This window comes from Mauremys reevesii, linkage group 1 (genome assembly GCF_016161935.1).
Source record: "Mauremys reevesii isolate NIE-2019 linkage group 1, ASM1616193v1, whole genome shotgun sequence".
NCBI lineage: Eukaryota > Metazoa > Chordata > Testudines > Geoemydidae > Mauremys > Mauremys reevesii.
In genome coordinates, this window is record NC_052623.1 from 228,121,823 (window position 1) to 228,149,791 (window position 27,969).

Genomic DNA, 27,969 nt, shown 5'->3' on the forward strand with positions numbered 1-27,969 from the left:
CACAAACACAGTGTGTGACCTTGGGTAAGTCACTTAGGGCTGATTGCTCAGAAGGAGTTAGGAGCCTAACTTCCATTGAAATTAATGGAAGTGTCAGTGTAAATCAGGAGCCTAACTCCTTTTGAACATTCAACCCTAAGTGATTCTGTGCCTCGGTTCCCCATCTATGCAGTGGGGATAACAGCACTGCCCTGCCTCAGTGGGGTGTTCTGAGGATAAATACAATAATGATTGTGAAACACTCAGATGCTATAGTAAGGGGGTCCATATGAGTACCTTAGATAGATATGTCCTTATGCCTGGTTCAGAGCAGGAGGTTCAAAAAGGTCCCAAAGGTACCCACCTACCTGGTTATTGTAGCAGACAAGTAGTAATTCTTCCCTGCATATTGACCATGTTTGCTTAGGGTTGCAGTTAGAAAATGCCCGAGTTGGTGTTGACCATCAGGAAAATGCATCAGTATCCTAAGAGCATGGTCCCCCCTCAGTCTAAGAGACTATAGGTGAGTAATAAGGATGGTCTTGTAGTTAAGATATTGGACTAGGAGTTCTGGCTTCAGTTTCTGGCTCTAGCTTGGGAAAGTTCCTGAATCTCTGTGCCTCAGTTCCCCATCCTTCCGCTCTCTCATCTGTTGTCTTTTTTTCTATTTAAGCAATAAGTTCTTTGGGTCAGGGACTATCCCTTACTAATATCCATACAATCCCAAGTACAAATGGTTGGAGCCTCTAGGTACTACTCTGGTACACATCATTAATATGTGGGGAGCGAGGGTGAAAACAGAGAGGCATTTTGGCTGTTAGGATCAGAGCTGTTGTGTAACTAAATGTCCAGTCCAAGTTCTTGTAACTGCTGGCTTTGTGTTGGCTAGGGGCCTGTACCTTAGATGTGCTGAAGTCAATGGGAGTCAGCCCTGAGGGATGTAGGCTGCAGCCCACTCTCTTGCAACCTCCCATTCCTTGTGCAAACTCTACTGTGGTTAAGGGCTAGTGGACAAAGCCCAGAACTGACTTATTGCTGGGGTAAATTGAAAGCTGGCAGGACATACAATGAAAGTAAGCAAAAGATTGTTGATTTTTTCCTAGCTTGTCTGTAAGAAGTAAATCAAAGTCCATGAAACATTTTTCACTCTGGGATAAAGACTTAAAAGTGAGAAGGAATACAACCATACAAGACGGGAACATAGCTCACCAGTTATTTCTCTCACAGATTTGTATTAGCTCTTCAAGCACTAATGTGACTCAGATGCCTGCATCACACCAGTACTGAGCACTTCAAATCTGGCAGGATTGTTTTCTCATTTATTCTTAATGGCATCATTAAAAAACCTAGTGTCTGATCCTCCGTAATGTTCTGCTGGTGTTCATTCCTTTACAATCTTTTCAGGAGTACAAGCTACAGTACAGACAATTGTGGCTCCTTGTACTTTATATTTAGCCACATATTAGTGATTCAGCAACAAATGTACATGAAAGGGATAAGTTGCAATAGATGACAGATTCCTTGCTATGATAAAATACCAAGATCTATGGGCCTGATTCAGCTAAATCTTTTTTGGGGGGTGGGGGAGGGCAGGTGGTATTACACAGTTTTGTGCCAGATGTGATGTGTCAAGCATAAATTAAAAAAGACTTAGGCACACAGCTGTCTGGTTTTAGGTGTGTGGGCCAGATCCTTATCTGGTGTACATCAGCATAGCTCCACTGACACCAGAGGAATTATGCTGATGTACTCTGGCCAATGGCCATTTGCCCACTGAAGTTCCCATTAGTAGTGCTAGTCAGAAATGTTTTGATGAAATGTTTTTTCATTGGAAAATGCTGATTTGTCAAAACCAAAATGTTTTGCAGTAATATACTGGTTAAATGAAATTTTCATCAAGAAATTTTCTCAGGCCCAAGATGGAATTTCTGGTCAACAAGAGAGAGGCCCACCCCAGAATAGTCAGTACCCCAGTGGTTTCTTGCCCAATCAAAATTTAGTTAGTTATACAAAGTGAAACAGTTCTTATAGGTGAGACTGATTCTATAGCCCAGTTGTTAGGCCTCACCTCACCTCAGACATGGGACACCCAGGTTCAAGTGTGCCAAGCAATATGGCTGACATCTGTCATGTGGTATTTGTTCTCTCACATCTCTGCAGAAGGAGAAGAGCATGGAGTGGAGTGTCTTGCTTTGGTTGTGAGTGGGTTTTTGTTTGTTGTTTTTGTTTATATACCTATTGCAATGTGTTTATGGTAAAGAAGGTAAGGGCTACATTTAGCCCAACAATACAATATATATCTGACTCTCAGGCACTGTTTATGGATTAGTTTGTTGATTTTTATAAAGTGCATTGGAAATTTAGAGTGAGGTTTTCAAAAGTCAGCAGTCAGTGGTGGCCTAACCCTGATCCCTTGGAAGTCAGTGATAAAAGTCCTGTTGACTACAGTGCAAGCAGAATTAGGTTAACTCTGAGCACTTCTGAAAATCCCCCTCTTACATGCTAAGTTTTCTTAGCAATTTACACAAAACAAACAGCAAACAGGAAAGAAGGCCTCTGTGCTTCAACACCATCCACCTTAGTGACCCCACCATCTCATAGTTGGTGTCAGGAATCAGGGCCTGCAGCAGAGCTAATATCCAGGCAGTCTCATCTCTAAAGCTGACCTGTAGCAGACTATCTGATTGGCCATGCCACCTGATTGGCTGCAGGGACCAGCAGGCTGGCTCTTAAGCCATAGGCAGCAGCAGCTCACTGGCTGCTCAGTGCCCCAGCACTGTGTCTACTCCAGCTGCTCCTGCCTTGCACCCAGATTTGCCAACAACTGCTACCGTGCTCACTCCAGTTCCTGCCCTCCATCTTAACTACTGACTCCAGCTTGACCCTCAGCTCTTGTATCTATCTCCTCACCCTTGATCCTTGGCACCAGATTCTGACTCCTGACTCTGGCTCTGTCCCTGGTCTTTGGTTCCTGATGCCAGCTCTGGCCTCTAGGCCTGATGCCTGCTCCAACCAATAGACTAGACCATAAGAACATAAGAACGGCTGTACTGGGTCAAACCAAAGGTCCATCCAGCCCAGTATCCTGTCTACCGACAGTGGCCAATGCCAGGTGCCCCAGAGGGAGTGAACCTAACAGGTAATGATCAAGTGATCTCTCTCCTGCCATCCATCTCCATCCTCTGACGAACAGAGGCTAGGGACACCATTCCTTACCCATTCTGGCTAATAGCTATTAATGGACTTAACCTCCATGAATTTATCAAGTTCTCTTTTAAACCCTGTTATAGTCCTAGCCTTCACAACCTCCTCAGGCAAGGAGTTCCACAGGTTGACTGTGTGCTGTGTGAAGAAGAACTTCCTTTTATTTGTTTTAAAGCTGCTGCCCATTAATTTTATTTGGTGGCCCCTAGTTCTTATATTATGGGAACAAGTAAATAACTTTTCCTTATTCACTTTCTCCACACCACTCATGATTTTATATACCTCTATCATATCCCCCTAGTTTCCTCTTTTCCAAGCTGAAAAGTCCTAGCCTCTTTAATTTCTCCTCATATGGGACCCATTCCAAACCCTTAATCATTTTAGTTGCCCTTCTCTGAACTTTTCTAATGCCAGTTATCTTTTTTGAGATGAGGAGACCACATCTGTATGCAGTATTCAAGATGTGGGCATACCATGGATATAAGGGCAATAAGTTATTACCCGTCTTATTCTCTATCCCTTTTTTAATGATTCCTAACATCCTGTTTGCTTTTTTGACTGCCGCTGCACACTGCATGGACGTCTTCAGAGAACTATCCATGATGACTCCAAGATCTCTTTCCTGATTAGTTGTAGCTAAATTAACCCCCATCATATTGTATGTATAGTTAGGGTTATTTTTTCGAATGTGCATTACTTTACATTTATCCACATTAAATTTCATTTGCCATTTTGTTGCCCAATCACTTAGTTTTGTGAGATCTTTTTGAAGTTCTTCACAGTCTGCTTTGGTCTTAACTATCTTGAGCAGTTTAGTATCATCTGCAAACTTTGCCACCTCACTGTTTACCCTTTTCTCCGTGGTTTCAGAGTAGCAGCCATGTTAGTCTGTATCCGCAAAAAGAACAGGAGTACTTGTGGCACCTTAGAGACTAACAAATTTATTTCAGCATAAGCTTTCGTGGGCTACAGCTCACTTCTTCGGATGCATAGAATAAGTTGAATAGGATTGGTCCTAGGACTGACCCTTGGGGAACACCACTAGTTACCCCGCTCCATTCTGAAAATTTACCATTTATTTCTACCCTTTGTTCCCTTTCTTTTAACCAGTTCTCAATCCATGAAAGGACCTTCCCTCTTATCCCATGACAGCTTAATTTACAGAAGAGCCTTTGGTGAGGGACCTTGTCAAAGTCTTTCGGGAAATCTAAGATGAAGGAAACCACCTTCATCCCAGTCAGCTGAGAGACTGAGCAGCCCTTAAAATTAGTACCCAGGGTCCTCAGGGCTAGCATGGAACCTACTAAGGTCCCAGTTGAAGTAATGGATGGCATCTAAAACCTGCAGGTGCAAGTAACTGCTGTGCAATCGCAAAATGCAGCCTTGCAGATGGAGGTTGCTCTGCTGGCTTCTCCTGCTCCGTCTTCCCCAGAGCCATAGATTCTTCTCCCTGACAAATTTGACAGAGATAGGGACAAGCTTTGGGGGTTCCTGAACCAATGTCAGCTCCTGTTCCTCCTACGCCCTCAATCATTCCCAATGGACCAGGCCTGTCTGGTGCTTAGCTTGTTTGTTGCCTGGGGAGGCCTTGGCCTTGGCTTGCCTGCTCCTGGAATAGTCCAGCCTCCTCTTGTGACAATTAGACGAATTCATTCAAACAATGTCCATCACCTTTGATGACCCCAGCTGGGTGTGGAACAGTGAGATAATCCTTCAGGCCTTATTGAAAGAATGCCGGCCTGTTGCCAAATACATTGCTGAATTTCATTGTTTTGGCTTCTGACCAGGTGGAATGAGGTGCCACAGCAACATTTCTACTGGGGTTAAATGAGGGTATAAAGGATGAGCTTGCTTGCATGGAGTCTGTGTCCATTTTGAATAATCTGATTGACTTGTGTATCAGAATTGATGATTGCCTCATGGATTATCATCATGAGTGTACCTTGATTTACCCTGCTCAGGACACCCCAAACGCACAGGTCTTCCCTGGCATCAGAGCTCTTGCAAGCCAGCCAGGTTCACCTGCACCTCTCTGACTCAGAGAAATACTGATGCCAGGAGTTAGGCTTATGCTTCTATTGTGAGGAAACCAGTTGTGTTGCCTTGACATGTCCAGTGAAGATGTGGGCAGAACTGCAGCTGGGAAATGCCAGGTCCATAGCCTGTAGGAGTGATTCTGGGCTGAGCTGGTAATCTTCCCCATCTGGGAGTTCCCAGCACCTATGGACCACAGTCATTACAGTAGGACCCCTGAGTGAGCTACCAGTGGAACTCTGAATACCAATATTGATTTAACTACCGGTAGGATTCACCTAAAGGCCCTAGTCAACTCTGGGGCCTCAGCTAACTTTATGGACTTGAACTTTGTTAAGACCTATACAGTTCTCACCATATGCAAGGACTTTCCAGATCTGGTCAATGCTATTGATGGGCCTCTTCTCTTTCTGGGAGCAGTAACCCACCAGACATTGCCAGTTAAGGTTATTACCCTCACAGACACCAGAAAACCCTCCAATTTGGATTAATCTGGGCCCTTCATGCTCCTGTCATCTTAGGTATGCCCTCTCTTACCACCCATGACTCCCACATTCACTGGCAGCAGGGGACACTACACATTAACCCCTGGTATTGCCAGCTATCCTGCCTCCCAGGATCTGGTTGACTCTGAGGGTCACACCACCCACTGGAAGACCAGGACCCTCAGTGTTCCCCACAGCTCTGTGTGCTTTGTCCAAGATCCTCCACAAGTACTGTGACTTCACTGATATATTTGACAAAGTGAAGGCAGACATCCTGCACCAGTATCAGTGTTACAATTGCCTGATTGATCTCCAGATTGAAACCGAGATCCCATTCCATCAGATATATGCCCTCTCTGAACCTGAACGTCAGGCTCTACACCTGTATTTGCAAGGGAACCTTCAGAAGGGTTTCATCCATGTCCCCAGCAGGCCCTCTCATCTTTTTGTCAAGAAGGAGAACAGCTCTTTGTGGCCACGTATTGACTATCAAACCCTGAACAAGATGACTGTACGAAGCTGCTTCCCGGTTCTCTTAATCAGTGAGTTCTTAAACTGCCTACCTGCACCCTGTATTTTCACAAAGTTGGATCTGTGCGTAGCCTGTCACCTGGTGTGCCTGCATGGGAGAGACAAGTAGAAGACTACCTTTCATACTCAATATGGCCATCTAGTCATGCCGTTCAGTCTGTTCTGTGCTTCAGCAACCTTTCAACATGTTATGAATGGTATATTCAGTGATATGCTGGACCACTTGGTCATTATTTACCTTAATGACATTCTGATTTTCTCTGAAGACTCAGCTCTGTGTAGCATTGTGTAGCATTCTTGAAAGACTATGCCAGAATCACCTATATATCAAGCCAGAGAAATGCAAGTTTGCCCGGGACACTCTTGAATTTCTTGGATATGTCATCTCACTGAAGGGACTGGCAATGGAGCCCCACAAAGTGGCCATCATGGATTGGGTGGCACCAAAGGATGTCTCTGGAATCCAACACATCTTGACTTTTCTGTTTTTTATAGAGTATTTACTCCAGGATTCTCTGATTTGGCCAGTCCTCTCAGCCAGCTTTGCTGTGAAAAGGAGTCTGTTTTTCATGGTTCCCAGAAGCATAGGCTGCCTTTGATAATTTGAAACAGAAATTCATCACAACTTCCACCTTGATCCCCCCAGACTCCCCCAGACTGTTTATGGTAGAGGTGGAAACTTCAAATTTTGTCCCAACCTACTGCTCCCGATGATCACCTTCATCTGCATGCTTTTTACTTGCAAAAAGCTCACTCTTGCTGAGATGAATTATGACATTTTGGATAAGGAACTGTGACCATTAAAGCACCCTTTGAAGAATGGTGCCATCTTCTGGAGGGTGGTAGGTTCTGCCCAAGTCCCCAAGTTCTGCCAGTAAAAATGACCAGGCACCTGAACCAGAGGCAGGTATGCAAGTCCCTCTTCTTCATGAGATTCGAGTTTGTGGTCACCTATTGGCCGGATACAAGGAACAGGAAGGTGGATGCATTGCCGTGTAGGATGAGTACTACAAACCTGATGAGGAGATTATGTCCAGGATTCTTAAGCCCTCAGTCTTCATTTCTGGCACCATAGCTTCTGACCTGTTATCCTCCATCTGCTCTCAGTTACCTAGCAATCCAAACCTATCAAGCCTTAGACCACAATCAGGACCAGACCTCTACAGTATTCACATTCCAGGATGGGATCCTATACCACAAGGGACATATCTATGTGCCTGAAGAGGCCAGATGGATTTGAGTCCTAGAATTCTGCCACAATGCTGCCCTAACAGGCCACTTCAGTCATTCCAAGACCTAGTTTCCAGGAACTTTTGGTGACCTGCCATACGCACCTCTGTTGCATCCTACATAGATTCCTGCATTTTTTGTGCACAGGCCAAGATGCCCCGTTCAAGACTGCTGGGTCTCCTCTAGCCCTTACCCACTCAACCTCAGACTTGGGCCATGATTGCCATGGACTTTATTGTAGAAATAACTATCCCTAGCCTGTGTTTGCCAGAAGCTAGGAATGGGTGATGGGATGGATCACTTGATGATTACCTATTCCGTTCATTCTCTCTGAAGCACTTGGCATTGGTCACTGCTAGAAGACTGGATACTGGGGTAGATGGATCAAGTTTTGGTATGGCCCAGTATGGCCCTTCTTATTGTCTTATGAATTACCAATCTCCAAGGCCACAGTACCATTCTAGCGGTGGTTGACCACTTAACCAAGATGGCACATTTTGTTCCATGCCAGACACTTTTGTCTGCTCAGGAGATGGCTTGTTTGTGAGCAACATCTTTTGTCTCCACAGCTTGCCTTCAGGCGTGGTATCTGACCAAGGATTTGAGTTTATTTTCTACTTCTGGTGAGAATTTCTATGCCATCTGAGTATTGATGCCCTAACCTCAACAGTCTACCCAAGCACCAATGGGCAGGCGGAATGGGTCAGTTAGGTTCTCGAACAGTACCTACATTGCTTTCTAAACTGTCCTCAAGATGATTGGCTGTCCCTGATCCTACATTCTGAGTTTGCTTACAAGACTGCCACATGCCTCTGCCAAGCAGACTCCTTTCTTTGCTAACTATGGTTTCTATCTTTGTGCTCATCCAGAGATCCCCTCTGAATTATTGATGTTTGCTGTTACTGAACTCACAGCCCACATCCAGCAGGTACACCAAGAACTCCAGAGGCAGTTAGAAATTGCCAAAGCAACCCACAAATGGTCCACTGTCGAGTCCTGCCAGCCAACACCTGGCTTCGGGGGAGGGGATAAAGTGTGGTTGTACTCCCAGAATCTGTAATCAACTTGGCCCTCTGTGAAGCTGAACCACGAGTACCTGGGACCTTTCAAGATCATGAAACAGATCAACCTATTCACATTCAAGTTACAGCTACCAGATTCTCTCAAGATTCACCCAGTCTTCCATGTGTCTCTTCCCGAACCATCAGTCAAGAATCCCTTCTCACTTCATACTCCTCCCCTTCCTCTGCCTGTCACTGTTTGGGGCCAAGAAGAATATGTGGTTCAGCAGTTTTTAGATTCTTGTTGGGTCTGAGGAAAACTACAATATCTAATTGACTGGGATGGGTAACGTTCAAAGCTACCTGCAGACCACGTCCATGTGATCATGTGTGTGCCTTTCACCACACTTACCTTGAGAAACCTGCCTCTGAGGTCCTGAGACAGAGCCCTTGAGGAGGGGAGTACTGTCAGGAGTCAGGGCCTGCAGCAGAACTAATCTCCAGGCTGGCCTGCAGCAAGCTGTCTGATTGGCCATGCCACCTTAGATTGGCTGCTCTGTTCTCATGCCCACCTGAATTTCCTTGTTCCTCTTGTTCCTGACTTGCTTCTGTCCTGCCTCTACCTTGAACCCCTCTTTGCCCTGCCACCCTGCTCACTCCAGTTCCTGACCTTCAACTTGTCCTGAGGCTTTGGCTTTTGATTGCTGGCTCCAGCAGCTTGATGCTCAGCTCTGGTATCTAGCTCCTGACCTTTGGCTCCAGCTTCAGACTACTGAATCCAGCTCAGACCCTAGTCTTCTGTTCCTGGTGCCTGCTCCAGCCACTAGTTCTAATGGCTGTTCCAGCCACTAGGCTAGACTGCCCTCATCCTCATCAGCTGATAGTTGGGGCCCGATCCAGGACTTACTGAAGTCCATGGAAGTCTTTTCATAGACTTCAGTGGGCTTTGGATCAGGCCCCCATTCTGCAGAACATGGTTACACTGGTGCCTCTTGGTGTGTGGAACTTCAGCATCCTATAGTGTCCTACCTCCATCGACCTCTCCCCATTTTGGGGAAAATGTTCCACTTTCAAAGGTGTTTTCTTGTGAAGTTTATAACAGCCCTCCAGTCTGACTCATATTTTGTTACATCTTTGATGTTTCTGTATTGTTGTAGTTTACATTTTGTCATCTATGCAGTACCTTGTGAATCTTGGCTTAAAGGAGTTCCATATTAGGTAAAGACAGGGTACTATGTAATATCAGGGTGAACCTGAACCCTGTAGCCAAGCAAACCCAAACTCTGATAGGAGGGCTTCAAAATCTGCAGCACAAACCAGATGTGAATTTTAAGGCTTGGGTCCATCTGTACCATGTAGCTGTAGTTAAATGAATTATTTTAATCTTCTAAAATAGAATGCAAGTGCTATGGTAATTAGCTAATTAGTAAGATCATTAATTAGATTAATTATTGTTTATACAACATTTAGAACATAAAAAGCCCTTTATAAATTATAAGTATTATTAATTAGTATGAAACCTACCAGCAGCAATTTCTTAGCAATACAAAGACACAGTCACTCCATATACTCCAGGGTAACTACCATCTTAACCCTGTTGGAGAAAAACTCAGTTCTCGCTTTTTCTTTTGGGTGCAGCAAAATCAAATACTTTATTATTTCTCCAGTAATTACAATGGAGGGAGAGAGTGCCATAGGACACAGGGTCGCCCCAGTCCCGGACAGGTCTCTCAACTGGTAAACAATTACAGCAAGCCTTTATACTTTTGTTACAGACAATAACTAGCAATAATACAGACACTAGAGAGCAACAACTACATTTTGTTTATACATAAGCCATTCTGCTATCTTATTTGTCTCACTCCTAGGAGACACCAGGCTGCATATTTGGTTATCAGTTACAAGGTTGTAATAAATTTTTACACAGTTCTTTCCCTCTGCCTCACACTATCCTTGCTTCTAGAAGTCTCATGTCATTAGGGTTACAGCTGGGCTAACTCTTGCTAACTGACTGACCTGCATTAAGATCCCCTTCAAATCCTTATTAATTCTTTCCCTGCTTCCACAACCCTTTTTAGCTAGACTTGTCCACATCCTACCATGCTTATTCAATCAAAATGCTCTTAGAAATTAGTGTTTTCCCCCCAGGAATGCAGACAGCAGAATCAGGACTTATGTAAAAGGGAACAGGGAGAACATGTAGAATTCAGTTGAATGGTAATTTAAACAAAGGAGAAAATATGACTCAACTAAACTACTGAGGAATTTCTCTGATGCTGACAAGTATCGGGGGTAGCCATGTTACTCTGTAGCCACAAAAGCAACTAGGAGTCCGGTGGCACCTTAAAGTCTAACAGATTTATTTGGGCATAAGCTTTCGTGGGTAAAAAACCACTTCTTCAGATGCATCTGCATCTTTAAGGTGCCACTGGACTCCTTGTTGTTTCTGATGCTGACAGAGTGCATCTCATCCCAGTATGGGCAGAAGACACTGCCAAAGGCTGGAGATGGGGTTTTTGGGTGTGGCATAATGCCATCTTGTGGACCATGTAGATACCTAGTGAGTGAGAGAGAGGAAGAAAGGGGCAGTGTAAGCCCTCTCTGAATAAGACATTGCATCCAGTCACATCAATTTAATTGCTGTGGTAACAATTAAATAAAATCTCTTACTGAAACCAAAGATTCCTTGCTTCCTCAAGAGTACTACACAGGGCTCCCATGAAGGTCAGAGGGAGCCACACAAGCACAGCTGAGGACAGAATGTGGCCACCTAGGGAAGTTAAATTCAGGAAGGCACATGGCATAGTAGGGTTTTCCCCACAGATTGTTATTCACCCAATCTGACAAAACCTACCATCCCTTCTCTGGGCAAGACTGCAGTTGGACATGTGTGCTATAATGTCATGTTCACAGATTCCCTATTCTGGAGGGATAGCTCAGTGGTTTGAGCATTGGCCTACTAAACCAAAGGTTGTGAGTTCAATCCTTGAGAGGGCCATTTAGGGAACTGGGGTAAAAATCTGTCTGGGGATTGGTCCTACTTTGAGCAGGGGGTTGGACTAGATAGATGACCTTCTGAGATCCCTTCCAACCCTAATCATCATCTATGATTAGCTTCACTCTGCCTATGCCAGCTGCCAATGGAAAAGAGGTAGAGGGATTTATGGCTTCATAAACTCATTTGAGACAGAGTTAATCATCCAAAAATTGCATCTCATTAAAGATTGCATCACTCTTTTTAATGTGAAGATTACAGGAGTGTGACAGCGTCAAGCCAGATGGCTACAAGAGAGTGGCTGAAGGTAGATACATTAGCTCCAGGTTAAGCAGGTCCCTTTTCCCTGGGTAAGATAACAGGGGCTATTCCAGAACCCTCAGGAACTTTCTAGAACTAATTAAGGCAGGCAGGCTAATTAGGACACCTGTAGCCAGTTGGGAAGTTACTAGAAATAATTAAGGCTAATCAGGACACCTGGTGTAAAAAGGCTCTCACTCCAGTTAGTGAGGTGTGCGTAAGGACCTGGGAGTGAGAGGATGTGCTGCTGGCGGACTGAGGAGTACAAGCATTAACAGACATCAGGAGGAAGGTCCTGTGGTGAGGACAAAGGAAGTAGCCCAGGGAACTGTAACTGTTCCAGAAGGCACTCTAGACAGCTGCAGTCCACAAGGCCCTGCAGGGCCGCCTGGGTGGGGCAATTTGCCCCGGGCCCCACAGGGGCCCACATGAGAGATTTTCAGGGCCCCTGAAGCAGGGTCCTTCACTCGCTCTGGGGGCCCTGGAAAACTCTCACAGGGCTCAGGCCCCCAGAGCTTTTTCCACTCTGGGTCTTTGGCGGCAATTCGACAGCAGGGGGTCCTTCCGCTCTGGGACCCGCTGCTGAAGTGCCCCGAAGACCCGCGGTGGGGGGTCCTTCAATCCTGGGACCCGCCGCCGAAGTGCTGGGTCTTCGGCGGCAATTCGGCGGCGGGGGGTCCTTCTGCCCTGGGACCTGCCGCCGAAGTGCTGGGTCTTCGGCAGCAATTCGGCGGCGGGGGTCCAGGCCCCCTAAATCCTCTGGGCGGCCCTGGGGCCCTGGGCTGGAACCCAGGGTAGAAGGCAGGCCAGGGTTCCCCCAAAAACCTCCCAACTCCTGATCCAACACAGGAAGATCTCTAAGGCTAGCAAAATCCACCAATAAGTGCAGGACCCACCAAGGTAGAGGAAGAACTTTATCACAAGGAGCCATTCTTGGATTGATATCTTTCTAGCTATCTGACATATTAAATCTGATCAGAAAGCTTCTCTTTCATTCTCTCACACCATAGCAAACTAGCTGTCACATTTGCACCTTTTTATGTTAGATGGAAGAATTAAAGTTTACCATGAAGACTTTTGTTTTCAGCACAGTTCATGTAACTTCTCTTCATTCTTTCCAGTATTCTTCAGCTGTGAAGGCCCTGATCCACAAAGGTACCCAGGTGCCTAAGTCTCGGGTTAGGCACTTATGTCCCAGTTTTAGTCTCCGCTGTGATCTATAGAACTCCTACTGGACCCTGTATGTGTCTGTGTTTCTGCATCTGGGTGTGCACGTAGCTGCCTCACTGTAGGCATCCAAACACCTGTCTCCTGCCTAAATCCCAGAATGATTCATGAATGGGGGGAAGATGGCATTCACCACCTAAGTCATGTGTGGGGCCTGATCTGGTAGGCATGGTCAGGGATTGCATACCGCATCAGGTTCCATTCAGAATCCATCTGGCCAGAGGTAGAGGTAGGGTGACCAGATAGCAAGGGTGAAAAATCGGGGACAGGGGGTGTGGGGTAATAAGTACCTATATAAGACAAAGCTCCAAATATCGGGACATCTGGTCACCCTAGGTGGAGGAGGCAGTGGTGGTGCCTACCTTATAACTTTTATCCCAGTAATAAAAGCATTCTCCTGAGAGGTGGTAGAATACTGTTCAAATCTCTTCTTCCCCTCTGGTAGATAAGGGGAAATTGTAGCTGGGCCTCCCACATCCTAGGCAAGTGCTTTAACCACTGGGCTACAAGTTATAAGATGTGTAGCATCACCTACTCCTTTGGCCATTTTTGGGTGGAACGAGGCAGGTGCCTAACTCATTCCTGCAAGAAACACCTTAGGTGCCTGAGCCACCTGATTCCAAGAAAGGGATTCTCCTTCCCGGCTAACTAAGCAGAAATAGGCTCCTCCATGCAGCCCAGACTTAGATGCCTATCTCTGTGAGGGGGCAGGGCTTCGGACACATCACTCTCATCAGTATCTCCCTAGCTAGCTAGCTGGCTCCTTGCCTAGCATGCTGGCTTTTGTGGATCTCATTCTAAGGTGCCTGTTTTCCCCCATTGATTGTATAGGGAATCTAGGTGCCTCACTCAGGCTTTGTGGGTCACAGTTTTGTTCCTGTGATTTTCTAGGTGCCTAAAAGTCAGACGCTGTGATGCTGAGTGTTGCAACGTAAATCCCTTTGTGTATCCAGGCCTCAGTGCCTTAAATTTCCTCACTCCCAAATGACTTCATATCTGTAGACTTACCACTTAGCTGAACTGTTTGAAAGTGACTGAACATAACATCTTTCTGAGTGACTCATGGCTCTTCATGTGGTTAGGAAGAAGTAGCTCCTTTAAGCTCTGAAGAACATTTTACATTTTTAAGGTTGCTGTTCGTAAACCTAGAATGTGCTTGATTATTTTAGTGTTATTCCAAAGAACACTGCGGACTAAGGGCCAGATTGAGGGGCCCTTGCTCATGTGAAACAGTACCTTCCTCCATCTAGAGCCCCCTCCTGATTTCAGAGAGACTTCTTGAGGAGTAAGGATCCACTCAAGCCCATGTCTTCATTTACAAGCTTTGGTTGACGTAAGTTATGCCTGTTTAGACTGCCGCAGTTAGTATATCAGCTGTGCACAGGCATACTTGGCTGCTTGTCTTGGCACTGCACGTACTCACCAGCAGTGCTTGTGTCAATGCAAAGTGCAGTGCACCATGAGTAGGTTTTCCAGTATGCCATGCACCACCATCTGGTGCAGTGGTGTTGGGAAAACTTTCACAATGCATTGTGGGATACCATCTCTGACAGAAATATGGTGCCCACAGAGATCAGCACTACTGTCATGAATATTGCAAATACCGGATGCACAATCCTCTGGTATTTGAAAAACTGCAACAACAGGGGTCGTGACAGGTTCTTTGAGGACAGATTGCTGATGTACATAGTGAAAAACAATTCAAGGTTGTTGGTGGCATTCAAAGGATGGCTGCAGACAGTCGAGTGCCACTTCTGGGCCTGAGAAACAAGCACTGACTGGTGAGATTGCATCGTATTGCAGGTTTGGGATGACAAGTAGCAGCTGCAGAACTTTTGGATGTGAAAGGCCATGTTTCTGGATCTGTGTGCCGAGCTCATCCCAGTTCTCCAGTGCAGGGACACCAGAATGAGAACTGTACTAACAGTAGAGAAGCGAGTGGTGATCACACTATGGAAGTTTGCAATGCTGGACTGCACCGGTCAGTGGGAAATCATTTTGGAGCTGAAAAATCCACAGTGGGGCATGTTGCCATGCAAGCATGTAGGGCCATTAACCAGATCCTGCTATGCAGGACTGTGACTCTTGGCAATGTGTCGGACATATTGGATGGATTTTCTGCAGTGGGATTCCTGAACTGAGGTGGGACAATAAACACACATCCCTGTTGTAGCACCAGCCTATCTTGCCACAGAGTAAATCAATAGAATGGCTACTTTTCTATGGTTATGTAAGTGTTGGTGGATCACTGGAGATGCTACACCGACATCAGCGTGAGCTGGTCAGGGAAAGTGCATGACGCTCTCATCTTTCAGGAGGGAAATTGTTTCCTGACCAACGGATTACCATTGGCCATACTGAAATGCCAATAATGATTCTGGAGGACCCAGCCTACCATTGCTTCCCTGGCTCATGAGGCCATATGCCAGCCATCTCAACAGCACCAAGGAAAGACTCAACTACCAGCTTAGCAGGTATAGAATGACATTTGAATGTGCTTTTGGTACATTGATGAGACATTGGCAGTGTTTATTCACATAACTGGATCTCAGAAAAATAGCTGCCTGTTGTGTCCTGCATAATATCTGTGAGGCAAAAGAGGAAAAGTTACTGCCAGGGTAGTGGGCAGGGTCGGAGCGGCTGTCTGCTGACTTTGAACAGCCAGACACAGGGGCCATTACAAGAGCTCTATATGGAGCTATGCAGATGAGGGAAGCTGTCATAAACAGTTAGTTAAGGGTTAAGGTTTTTTTTCTACCTGTAAAGGGTTAACAAGCAGTACCTGTGAACACCTGACCAGAGGACCAATCAGGGACAAGATATTTTCAAATCCCTGCGGAGGGACGTTTTTTTTTCTGTTCTTTGTTTTTAGAGAGTCTCTCTTGGGAGTTAAGGGAGTACAGACATCTTAATCAAGTCCTCCCAGGTTTCTGCAGTAAATTCTTCTATTCAAGCTAGTGAGTATTAGCAAGGAACTAGTATTCTTATACTTTTATTTCTGTATTTGCAATTCTGTGTTTTGCTATAGAATTTCTTTAATTCTGTACTGTTATTGCTTTTACTGAGAAAGAAGGGAGGGGGAATTCTCTCCAAAAATTGATAAGTTTAGACCCTGGGTATTGTTCTATCTTGGTATTACAGAGACAGTTACTTTCTTTTTATTCTTTAATAAATCTTTTCTGTTAAGGACTTGGTTGATCTTTCCTTGGGTAAATTCTCAGGGAAAGGGGAGGAGGGAAAAGGAAGGCATCCCTCTGTAGTTGGATCCCGGTATCTCTCTTAGGAAAAGGGAGTGGGGAGGAAGCAGGGGGGAATGGTTTATTTCTCCTAGGTGTAAGAACTCCATGGAGTTGGGGCTCTTGGGATCCCCAAGGATTTTGGGGAAGGACTGTGTCCCAATACACGTACATTATTGGGTGGTGGCAGCTTTTACCAGATCTAAACTAGGATTTTAGTTTAGGGGAGTCCATGCAGGTCCCCATTTTGGAAGCCAACAGCTCTAAGTGGGGGTGAGACCTATGACAGAAGCCCTGACAAAGCACTTCACAAGTCAGTCCCACTAATGTGCTGGGCTGTGTTCTTGCTCTGCCGTTTTGGGGGTTGTTAGGAATATTGCAGTATAGTGCTACTTGTACATTTATAAATATTACCCTGGTGTCTTTTGCTGAAGCTGTGAAGTATGCGTTGCTTGCTGTACATTTATAATCATTACAGTGTGTGTTTCATTGAACCTCTGAGTTCTGTGGTCCCGTACAATTACAAGGAGTGGGTGCTTTGAGTACCACTATGCATTGTGCAGCATGTGTTGTGAACTAATAACGATTAGTTCATTTAAAAAAAATGCATAGCAAAAACAGTGAGGAAACCCCATGTGTAAATAAAAAAAGTCCACACAGTACAATCTTCTAACATAAATTAATGGAAAGGACCTTTAATATTAGACAGACAGGAATGTTTTCTGCTTATTTCAGTGGACAAATGTAGTCAATTTGGCTACACGCATACCAGCCGTGGCTCTCACAGGCATATGTGAAGGTGTGGTTTTCCTTGCAGTCCTCTGGCATGAAGTGGTAGGGGTAGGGATGTGGCCCATGATGACACGTAGAATGTTGGGGGAGTATAGGGAGCTGTTACACAGGAGTTTTCCAGTGACTGAGAAGAATGGTGGGTCAACGAGCATCTGCAGCATTTGTGTTTGCTGCCTGAGAAGCCCCATTATATCCTGGTGCACCTCCCTCTCTGTTTCCTGTTGGGTCTCTTTGGCCTCTCTCCTGTCTGCTCTTTCCTTCTCCATGCTGTCTGCCATATCGATCCTCCAGGCCCTTTGTTCATCGTCCGATGCAGCACTGGCTTGCAGGATCTCACTGAACATGTCACATCGAGTCCTCTTTTTTCTCCTTCTCAGGGTCAGGCATTCTGTAGGCATGGAGAGGGCACCCTCAAGGGCTTAATAGCAGCAGCTACAGATAAAACAGATGGGCATGTCATTGGATTTACAGTCACAATAGAAAGGGAGAGAAAGGTTTCAAAACTCCTTTCTCTTAGGCCAGTGCGGGAAGAGCAGCCAGCACATCCCTCGGCCCGCGCTGCTTCCCACAGCCCACATTGGCCTGGAGCAGCGAACCGCAGCCAGTGGGAACCGCGATCGGCCGAACCTGCAGACACGGCAGGTAAAAAAACTGGCCCAGACTGCCAGAGGCTTTCCCTGAACAAGCGGCGTTCTGACTTTGAGAAGCACTGTCTTAGGTCATGTCTACATTAGCACTTTTGTCGGTATAACTTATGTTGCTCAGGGGTGTGAACCCTCTCCTCCTGCCCCCGAGCAACATAAGTTGCACCAACAGACGCGCCCATGTGGACAACTACCACCGCTCGTCGGAGGTGGTTTAATTATGTCACCAGGAGAGCTCTCTTCCACTGGCATAGAGTGGCTACACTGGAGACCTTACAGCGGCACAGCTGCATCAGTACTGCTGTGCCACTGTAAGCTCGCTAGTGTAGACATGGCCTTATTCCCATAGCATTTTCTAATGAGACATGCTTATTGGCACTTCAGCTTTGGAGTGCCTCTGCAGATCACCACTCTCCAGCCCAAGCCATGGTGAGTATGGCCTGCCACAGGTGGGGGGAGGGAGAGGGATGGGGAAGGATGAGGGAATTAAGATTTTTGGTTGTATGAAACAACAAAACGTCGTCTCCTATTTGCATGGATATGAGTATGGGGCAATGGCACTGAATACTGGCACTATTTTCCACAACCATTGATGATTTTAGCTCATATGTCACTTCTGAGGGTAACAATGGCACAGAGAGCATAGGTACTGCTGGCATCCTAAAGCCACCATACTCATATGCCACTAGCCTGTTGACTGCAATGGTGCCTGCCAACGACTGGTATGGGAAATGTCCTACTGTGGGGGGGAAATAAGGCTGCCACCCCTAGAGACCTTCAGGAGAGGACTGCAGAATATCTCCACAAAAGTTTCATCGAGATCTCTTAAGAGGGTAGAAGGGTCATCCATAAACAAACTGCTCCCCATGTGCCGTCACCTCCACCTAACCCTACAGGGGAATGAAAAGCAGATAACAACTCTACCCCAGTTCTTGTGTTTGATAAGTAAAACAATAAAAAGTCAATACCTGTGTCCTGTTAATTTAGGGGTGGGTCGAGTGCCAGCTTTACATTTAAACACTGTAAGGAAAAATGTATACACAGGCTTACCTAAGGTCTCTTTCTTAGGCTCCTTCAAGGTATCCACAGTGGACTGCACAGGCTGGTGGGGTCTCCACCACGTATGGCATGAATCTTGTTGTAAAAGCAGCAGGTCTACGACTCAGCACCAGATCCATTGTTGGCCTCATCGTATGTCTGCCACAGTTTCTTTTCTTTAATGCGGCACCACTGCTGATCCCTGCCATACCCCTTCGCTTGCATCCCCTGTGCAATCTTTTCATAGATGTCCACGTTTCTACAGCTGGTCCATAGCTGTGTCTGCACAACCTTTTCTCCCCAAAGGCCAAGAGATCCAGTACCTTTTGAGTACTTCAGGCAGGAGTCCAGAGTTTAAAATTGTGACCAGAACAGGAAACAAGTCATTGTGGGACAGCTGGTGGAGGACTTTTAGGATCAACATAGGTCACACAGTGTCTGTGTTGACCTCAGTAGGTCACCCATGGCTCAATGCCATTTGGGGAGGTGGTTTTACTGTATTGCTGTACAGGCATCTGGAGACAAATTTGAGTGTAGATATGAGCACAAATAGGTCAACGCAAGATGGATTATATCAATCAAATATTTTAGTGTTGACCAGACCTCAGTGTGAGCGAGGGGCTCAGAATATGACCCTAAATAATAACTCCCAAACTCATATAAGCAATGATCACAGCAGAAGTGACCGAGAAATCAGTTCAGAAAAAATAATTCCCTGCCTCTCACACATGCACATGTACAATCCCCAAACTCCATCTACACATGAAATGAACCTTTTCTGATATTCAAAGATGCTAGGAGCCACCTTAATCTCCCTTCTGCTTGAGGAAAATGGGGAAGGTCAATCCATTTCCTCGTCATTGTTAGGTGCGTACAGATTTAGGTATCTAATGTTAGACATCCCAGTTTAAAAACATGTCCCCATATCCTTTCAGAACTGGGATTTTGTATTCCCTTAGTTTGGATTGCTACATACACAAAAAGCTACATACTATTTCTATAAGTGTAGCCAAGTGCTTGATTAACTCATGGTTTGTTCTTAAAAATGTCCAAGAGACCAAATAATCAAGCATAGCCAATTTACTGCCTAAAGAAAAAAAATATGATATGAAAGAGACATACATACCCCTCCTTTTGAGAAGCAGTTCTTATCTTGCAGCATGTTCACCTTACACAGTAAGCGTGCTTCCAAGGTGCACCCTAAAAATCACCTCTATTTATAATAGGGATGTTTACAAGCTAAAACCCTTTATACATCATTTAAGATTCAACCCACCAACTTCAACTTGTTTCTCTGATAACATGATGCACTCCTCTTATGTTTTGTTTAGGACACAGCATTCCAGGTACTAATAGGCATGAGGTGAAGCCACCTCCTAAACTTGTATCAAAGGCAGGTCAGTCATGTATCTTGTCTTTGACAGGATTTATGTTTGCTAATTCCAAAAGCTGCGTTTAGGTAGCGTATTATAGGATATATATCTCTTGATTTAGGAGAGCAAAAATATTAAGGTAACTGTCCACACGCTGGATGTAATACAATATGAATATGGTGCAGCCTACCAATACACATGACATCATACCCTTCACATGACATGGAATCCTTGGACCAATTTGGTCACAGTTCAGAATTCACCTCCAATTCATTTTTGAAATTTCTGCAAAAATTTTCAAAAGTGGCCAGTGGCTTTGGGTACGCAATCTGAGACACCTTAAAGGAGCCCCCTTAAAACCTCTCAAGTTAGGCACCCAAAAACTCAGGCATCCCAAACCACAGGCGATTTTTAAGAATCTTGGCCTAATTTTTTATGTTTCATTAAACATTATTTATAAAACAGTGGCTAGGATGTCAGCCACAACACTCACAAACAGCACATTCATTTTTTCCTGTGTTTCATGTTTCAGCAGTAGCTTTCTTACTAGACAGGCCTTTTTAGATCTTTTACTTCTTATGGAATCACAGAGGTTAGAGATAGAAAAATCCTTTTAATTGGTACAGTCCATTATTCATTCTCCCAGAATCCATCCAAATATATTCAATTGCATTGTTGGGTGTAACATTCCACAGCAACTTTTAAAAAACCAAGCCCATAGGCAGGTGTTAATCAGCATAACTCCATTGCTACACTGATTTGCACCAGCTGAGGACCTAGCCCCTTGTTTATAATAGTGCTTTAAAAGTGACTTCAGCAGAGGTACACTGATTTACCCCAGTTGAAGACCTGATGGCAGGGTTCCTGTTCTCTTGTTAGAGGATGCAAGTAATCTTCCCCACTGAAATCAGTGAGAGTGTCTTCATCCTCTGCTGTGTTAGAATAGGGCCTTAGGGATTTAAACCTAGGAGGCAAATCAGAGAACATACATGGTGGGAATTTGCAAAGTGAAAGGTCTGAGATCAGTCCTGCAATCATGCTGTATGCAAAACCCTGATCAAAGTAAAAAAGAGACCCCTTTGGGCTCTTTGATTTGAAAACAGTTAAATGAAATGTTTTACAAGACTAAAACAACCAAACAAAAATGGTTTTCATTGGATTTTATGTGGAATTAATGCAAACATTCCTATTAATATTTGCACATCTAAATTTTGGCCCTACAGATAAAAAACAATCCTGAAATCTGCTCCAAGCAAGTGAACCTTTATGCTGGTATGGAATCTCATTGAAGTAAGTGGGGCTTCATATTGGTGCATGGGGGTCACCCTCGTAGATCAGATTGCAAGACTAGGCCCATAATTGTTTAGTATATTTTACTATTTAAAAGAATTATTTTGGGGGTTATTAATATATAGTATTGAAAAGGAGATGCCAGGTAGCTAATATGTAGGATCTGATCCTCCTCTAACTTACATTACTTTTACACTGGTGGAATTCTATTGATTTCAGTGGAGGTATTCCTGAGAGCAGCATCAGGCTCATGATCAAACTATAACCTCCTACTTCTTACTGAACAGTGAAATGCAGTCCCCAATCACTCAGTCCACTTACTGTGGGTCTTCTGAGGTTTTTGTCCCTCCCACCCCCCAAATAAACTGAAAGCTGTGAAATGTCTGATATGGGTTCTTTGACTTGCCAAACTCTGGGAAATCACTTGTATCCCGTGATTATCTCTTGAATTGTAGGAGCATAAAAAACTCAGTGTTGGTATCTCTAGTCTCAGTTTACTCTGTGAGATTCCTGGGCCAGATTTCCCCTTCCCACTCAAAAAGTTGCAGGAAGGGACCTATGGGAAGGAAAACTCAGTGCAGAGAACCTTATGGAAATTGTCCCATATTGTTTCCTGGAGGTCAGCAGAAGTTCAGCCCACAAGATCAGAGATCCGAGTCAGTTGGGTAAACTGAAAGCCAGAGAAGAGAGTGTGTTAGAGGTCTGGAGGAGTAAATTCATCTAGCCCCATTACATTGTTTTTCAGTAGCTGAGGATCTGGCTCAAGGTGTTGCACACACAACTATATGTGATTGGGCAATGACATTTTTCTAGAGATTTGTTTAAGGTGTAACAACATTTTAAAATTGTTACATTGGTAATTTAAAAAAATGTAGCCTCTAATTTCCATCTCCTCCACCTCTCCCAGCATGGGCTTGGAAGCCGGTTTTGTCTCACCTCTGAGTTCTCCTGCACTGCCTTCTCCTTTGTTGATTATGTGAGTGTTGGAGCCATTTTCCTGGGCAAGGAGGATTCACCATCATACTCTCCATAGCTCACTGTTGCTATTCCTTAACTGGCCAGATGGATCACCTGGAGCAATACTGGTGGAGGGATTTTGAGGGTCTGGAACTGGGTGTTTTGCACAGTGGTGTATGCTACTCCAAACGGCTTATAATTGGTGAGCAATATGGAAGTAGGACAATCTGGTTGAAAAATATGTAAAAATAAAAAATGTGCAAATTATCTACAAACTGAATCTCCAATCCAGAAAAGCTCTTAAGCATGTACTTAACTTCAAGCATGTGAGCAATCCCATTGGCTCAATAGGTCTATAGATGTGTTTAAAGTTAAATATAGGCCTAAGAGTTTTGTTAGATCAGGGTTGGGGTATTCATAATCTTGGAGTACTGAGCTCCAAATCTATTAATTTAACATCACAGTTGAGCAGTTATGGACCATACATAATACAAACCCCCTCCAACGTAAGGGATAGTTCAGTAAGATAAATTCTAGGTGCATGCTAGACTCGTAGAAATCAAGTTACATATCATGTACTTGCAGTATGCAATAACAGTACCATTTGCTTTTTGCTTTATGTGTGACTTTTTTGAGGCTCTTCAGATTGAAATCTCTGATCCAATTAAGAGGTCACAAAGTGTCAGGAACACTGCTTTCACTCTATTCACTTTGTGCTGTTCCTTTCATTTGTAACCAGTCACTGGAAATATTTTTGAAATCATGGAAATGGTTCTTTAAAATTTGTCTGTGGAACTGAGGCACATGATCTGCTCCATAACCTGTGCAGTTAGAGGTGACTGCATCAGCATGCAAAAATATAGATGTCTGTGGGTGAAGAAGAGCACTTAAGAGTCTCCTCAGTTGTACTGGGACCAAAGATATTTACTTGTCCCTTCTTCAAGTTTATTCTCGTAAACATATTTTCAGTTCTGATCAAAAGTACCATCAACTCTGACAGATATTCCTGCTCAAAGGAAAATGCCTGTTGTCAAGAACAGAACTTAATTTAGAAGGGATAGAAAATAGATGAAAAGTAAGAGACTAAAAGCCCTGGGCCCTGATTATATTTACTCTCAGTCTGTCAGTGCCCTCACTCACTCTGAGCTTTGGAGAATCTGAATCCTCTACAGCAACACAGTGCTGGAAAGTACCCTGCCAAACTATGCATCACTAAAACATGCAGAATTCACCTTTCACAAGTGATCTGTGGTAAGTATCAGCAGATGTAAGGAAAGGTGCCGCTTGCCCTCAAACGTTGACAAACAAATGCCAATAGGTGTTCAGGTAAGGAATAGTAAGTAACGCTTTCCAGTTAATCTCAGTACAAATCAGATAGAGCCAGTTGCAGAGTTACATTGGTTAGGCATTCATGATTCCACACTATGCAAACATTTTTATAAGAAGCCTGTAAGTCAACACATCACAGCTATGCAGTTGATTCATGAAAATAAAACATTTTTTTTTAAAAAACACTTACCACTTTTTTCTCGCTAGAAGGGGTGCTGGATGCTGGTTCTTAGCCGCTGCAAGGCTGCTGTGTCAGAATCCTTATCCTGCAGTGGGGTTTGTTGCAGCCTATCAGTATATAGTGGGTGTGGTTTTACTGTATGCAGCATGAATGCAGCATTTAATGATGGGAACAGGTTTTTACTTTGTTGGTGTTTGCTTTTTTTTTTTTTTTTTAAAGGTCACTCTAGTGCATTTTTTTTCTTGGATTCCAGGAAACAGGAGCAAAATATGCGTGAAAAAATCCTTTAGAAACTGGCAAGATTTCAGTACAAATTGTATGTGATGCACAAGAAAACCAACCAGAACAACACTCAAATTCTAGTAATGAGATCTGAGAACAGTGGTAACTTGCTGGGTGTTCAGACTGGGGTCTGAAATCCAACAGGACCATTGAAACAGACACTCCTTCATCACCACAAGACTCTGATAACTACTCTTCTCTTAAGCCCTCCTTGAAGTGAAGAACCCAGGGCTGGCAAATGCTTAAGGTCAGCCATAAGAAGAACAACAGTACAGCTGTTCTCTAGAAAACTAGCCAATCAACCTAAGTCTTTCTCTTTCTCTCTCTCTCGGATCACTGTGCATTTATAAACTATGTTTTCATAACTCAGTTAAATGGTTACAAAAACCATGAAGAATTACTATCCTATACATTGTTTTAAAACTATGATGAATAGCTATGAGATCTAGGGGATGTGTACAATGTACAGACACTTCTACAAGTTGTCTCACTTACTCTATGTGTAGTCCATACCCATTATATATGTGTAGTCCAGTACCTGTTTCAAAGGAGGTGGGTTATAGTGGGCTTCAGTGAATTTGGAGAGTTCCACTGATATGACACTATTTATTGCACATCTTGAAAGCACACTATCCAAATACTTTACAAAACATAATTTAATTACATGCAGTCCATCTGGGAACTACTAGGAACCTCCTTTCATGGCTCAGCTGAGATGAACGCCATCATGGCTTTTCAAACCCCAGGAGTCACAAAGGGTCAAGACTGTGATTATACGGCAGGCTGGGCCTACTTAGAAAATCCAAATAGCCCTAAAGGGACTAGGATGGAAAGCGAGCCTCTCGTCTGTAGTGCTCTGTTCTTTGGCAATTGCAAACTCCTCTATGTAGCCATACAGCTAAAGGTTTCTGGCCAAGGCTGGTATGAATGTTCTGTGTCAGTAGAGGTGGGTGTGAGTGGGTAAGAGGGTATGTGGATTTATATGGGGAAGTTGAGTGAGGGGGCAAGTGGGAAAGGTAGTTCTCTTTGCCAATGCAGGGCTTTGCGCTCTTCAGGGCTTTTTATGCTTAGAAAAAAAATGATTAGGGCATTATGGCTAGGATTTTCAAAGGAACCTAAGGGAATTAGGTCTCAAACTCCCATTGAACCTTACTAGGAGCTGAGCACCTAACTACCATAGGTCCCTTTATAAATCCCACCTTACAGCTTTATGTGATGGACATGACTGGCAATCCAGAAGCTTGGGAGCAGGGGTGGAGGAAAGGCCCACTTAAAGGCATAACTCCCTGCCAGTAGCTTTCTCCAGTGGTTGCTGACTGAAGACTCAGTCCTCAGAGGTGCTGAGGACCCTCAGCTCCCTCCGACTTCAATGGGAGCATCTGGTGCGCAGCATCTCTAGGGATGGGGCCCAGAGAGATTTGGGGCGGTGGAGTCAAAAAGGCTCTTGGAATCTCCCTGGCTTATACCAAAAGAACAGATATCTTGCTCCTAGATGTTATTGCAAGGGTGCTTTATAAGTCAGGATTTTAGAGAAATGTGGTGGTCCAGATCCTCTGTTGGTATAAATACAGCTCCCTGCGGTCATCGGAACTACACTGACTTATACCAGCTAAGGCTCCAGCCCAGTGTAGTTGATAAGTGTCTAGATGTTTTAATTGCATTTATCTTTAAAGGGCAGGAATTTAGGCTAATGGTACACTGGGGGTATTGAAAATGAGGGGTAAAGTTCTGCTCTCAGATCTTGGTTATGAAATCCAGCTCTCGCAGCAGGAGTTCCACACGTTGAGGGAGCAGGATATTGGAGTGGCAGGCTCTGGTGAGGGTGTGGGATTTGCCCAAGATTTGTACAGTCACAATCGATATATCCTCCTATATGTTCTGAACTACGTGCCTCATCAAAACGCAACCTCACACAAGCCAGGGGCCGATTAACCCAGTTGCAGGCTATCTGTGAATTTCTCTTGTCAGTTTATCCACTGTTAAATGGGCTGGACATACAAATAAAATGATATATTTTAAAGTATTGTGGATGTCTTTCTATCAAAAGATGGGTTGGGCTCCTGAAGTTAATGATATGCATGGGAAACACTTGCTCTATCCTTGATACTGTGATGCAGCTTTCTTAGGAAAGTGCCAAGGTTTTTGCAGAGGAAAAACTTCCCACTGAGGAGCCAACTGCTGCATTGATGCCATTCTGCACAGAGTACCTGTCAGGGGAGGGGTTTAAAGCTCACTTGGGTATTTCCCTGCTCCTGGGGCTGTCTGGCTACTCTGTACTGTGCTAGGGCAGCAGGATGGCTGCTTTAACTTATGTTAGGCTACAGTGACCACATGGGGGCAACAGTGGAGTTGAGGAACAGTAAATTGCTTTGGTGGTCTGCTTGTGCCCACTTACCTGCAGGAGCTCACCCCTTCCTTCCGCCAGCCCTGCCCTACACTAGAGTGTAACCCTATGGAACTTGAAAACCCTAGAGAGCTTTTCATCAAGGCTTGAAATAGTTCAGGGAATATTTATTTGGCAATCACAGAAGGCATTTCTTCAGAAATCATTGGTTTTTTTAAGTGAAAAAAAATCACTCTTCAATTCAGGCCTCCACACCAATTCTGAGTTCTCTCAGGGGGCTCAACTCAGGTGGGGTGGACAGTGTGAGGTACCTTTAAGCCACTTTTGCATCAGCCGGGTCCAGCTGGAGACCTGTCTTGCCTCTGGCACAACTTAAAGCCACCTCAGAGGCAGTTCTAAATTACACCAGCTTCCGACATTCATGTCTGGGTTACTTCACTATCCTAGGCTAGCCAGAATGCAACTCTCTCACTCTAAGATGGGGTATAGAAACCCCAGATGGGACAATATGGGGTTAATGAGCTAATGTAGGCTAAGATGGCAGTGCATCCTTGCACCTGTGAGCAGTGTCAGACTTAGAGGGAGGAGCTTAAGAGAGAGACCCCCACAGTTCAGTGGGTGGTAGACCAGGGAGGGGAGCAGATTGTTAATCTTCAGCTCCTGAAGAGAGGATTGGCTGAAGGTGTCCCCTCCCCAGTTGACTGATTCCCCCTCCCTGAAGAAAAGGATGGCCAGATGCTCATGCACCTTGCAAGAGACCCATTCCCCACCATTACCTGTAAACTCAGTCCATTTCCATTAATTCCTCTTGTTTTTTGTTTGTTGACTACCGCGGGTGGGGAAAGACTTTAAAGTGATCTGGTTGGAGGGCTGAGTCAAAGGAAGAGGCAGACAACTGCAGGCCTGGAGCAAGCATTGGCTAGAAATACTGTATTTTATACTTTTTTCATAAAAAGATCTTAAAAAAACTGAAAAGTTTCTTATACGAGGATGAGGAGACTGAGAGCGCTGGGAATGGAGGACTGAACCCCCCCCCAGTGATGCTGCCCCCACCCCCCCCCTCCCCCCCCCACCCTCCAGGCCGCCCCCTCCAGGGCGGCGGGGACAGGGCTCAGGCCGGCCAGGGAGGGGGGGCGGGGGGGGGGGGCGGCCCGGGCGGGGGGAGCGGGCGCGGGGGGGGGGGGGCGCGCCGGGGGGGACGGGGGGGCGGGCGGGGGCGGGGCCGCAGCGGGGAGGGCAGAGCGAGGCAGGGGGGGCGGAAGCAGGGGGAAGCGGGCGGGCGGCGGCCGGGGCGCGGCGGAGCGGGCGGGGGCGGGGGCGGGCGCGGGAAGGCGGAGCAGGGAAGCGGGGGCGGGCGAGGGGGCGGCAGGGGGCGGGCGGCGGGGCGGCGGCGGGGGGGAGGCGGCGGCGAGGGCCGGCAGGGCGCCCGCGCAGCCGAGCGGCCGGGCTGGAGAGGAGCTCCTGGCTATGGCCCCCTCTCGTCCTACCCCCTCGCCCCCCTCCTTCCTGCCTGCGGC

The 27,969-nt window shown here is 45.3% G+C and overlaps 1 protein-coding gene and 2 long non-coding RNA genes across 4 annotated transcripts in view; 1 reads left to right on the forward strand and 2 right to left on the reverse strand.

Moving 5' to 3' along the window:
• The window catches only part of GALNT8 (polypeptide N-acetylgalactosaminyltransferase 8), a 355,437-nt gene that overhangs the window by 245,142 nt on the left and 82,326 nt on the right, over positions 1 to 27,969 (forward strand). The window contains exons 14-15 of the mRNA XM_039539226.1: positions 21,293 to 21,359; positions 22,267 to 22,335. The gene's annotated coding sequence lies outside the window, so the exon portion shown is untranslated. The remainder of the gene's footprint in view (positions 1 to 21,292; positions 21,360 to 22,266; positions 22,336 to 27,969) is intronic.
• Positions 16,961 to 20,654, reverse strand: LOC120405617. 2 transcript variants are annotated; one of them, XR_005598723.1, is made up of 3 exons: positions 20,563 to 20,654; positions 18,709 to 19,211; positions 16,961 to 17,446 (listed from the first exon to the last, which is right to left on the reverse strand). It is a non-coding gene; the product is annotated as an uncharacterized LOC120405617 (long non-coding RNA). The 2 variants fall into 2 exon arrangements; XR_005598722.1 differs by lacking the exon at positions 20,563 to 20,654 and adding an exon at positions 19,823 to 19,962.
• On the reverse strand, positions 20,898 to 22,374 carry LOC120405622. Its single transcript, XR_005598728.1, has 3 exons — positions 22,296 to 22,374; positions 21,946 to 22,029; positions 20,898 to 21,033 (listed from the first exon to the last, which is right to left on the reverse strand). It is a non-coding gene; the product is annotated as an uncharacterized LOC120405622 (long non-coding RNA).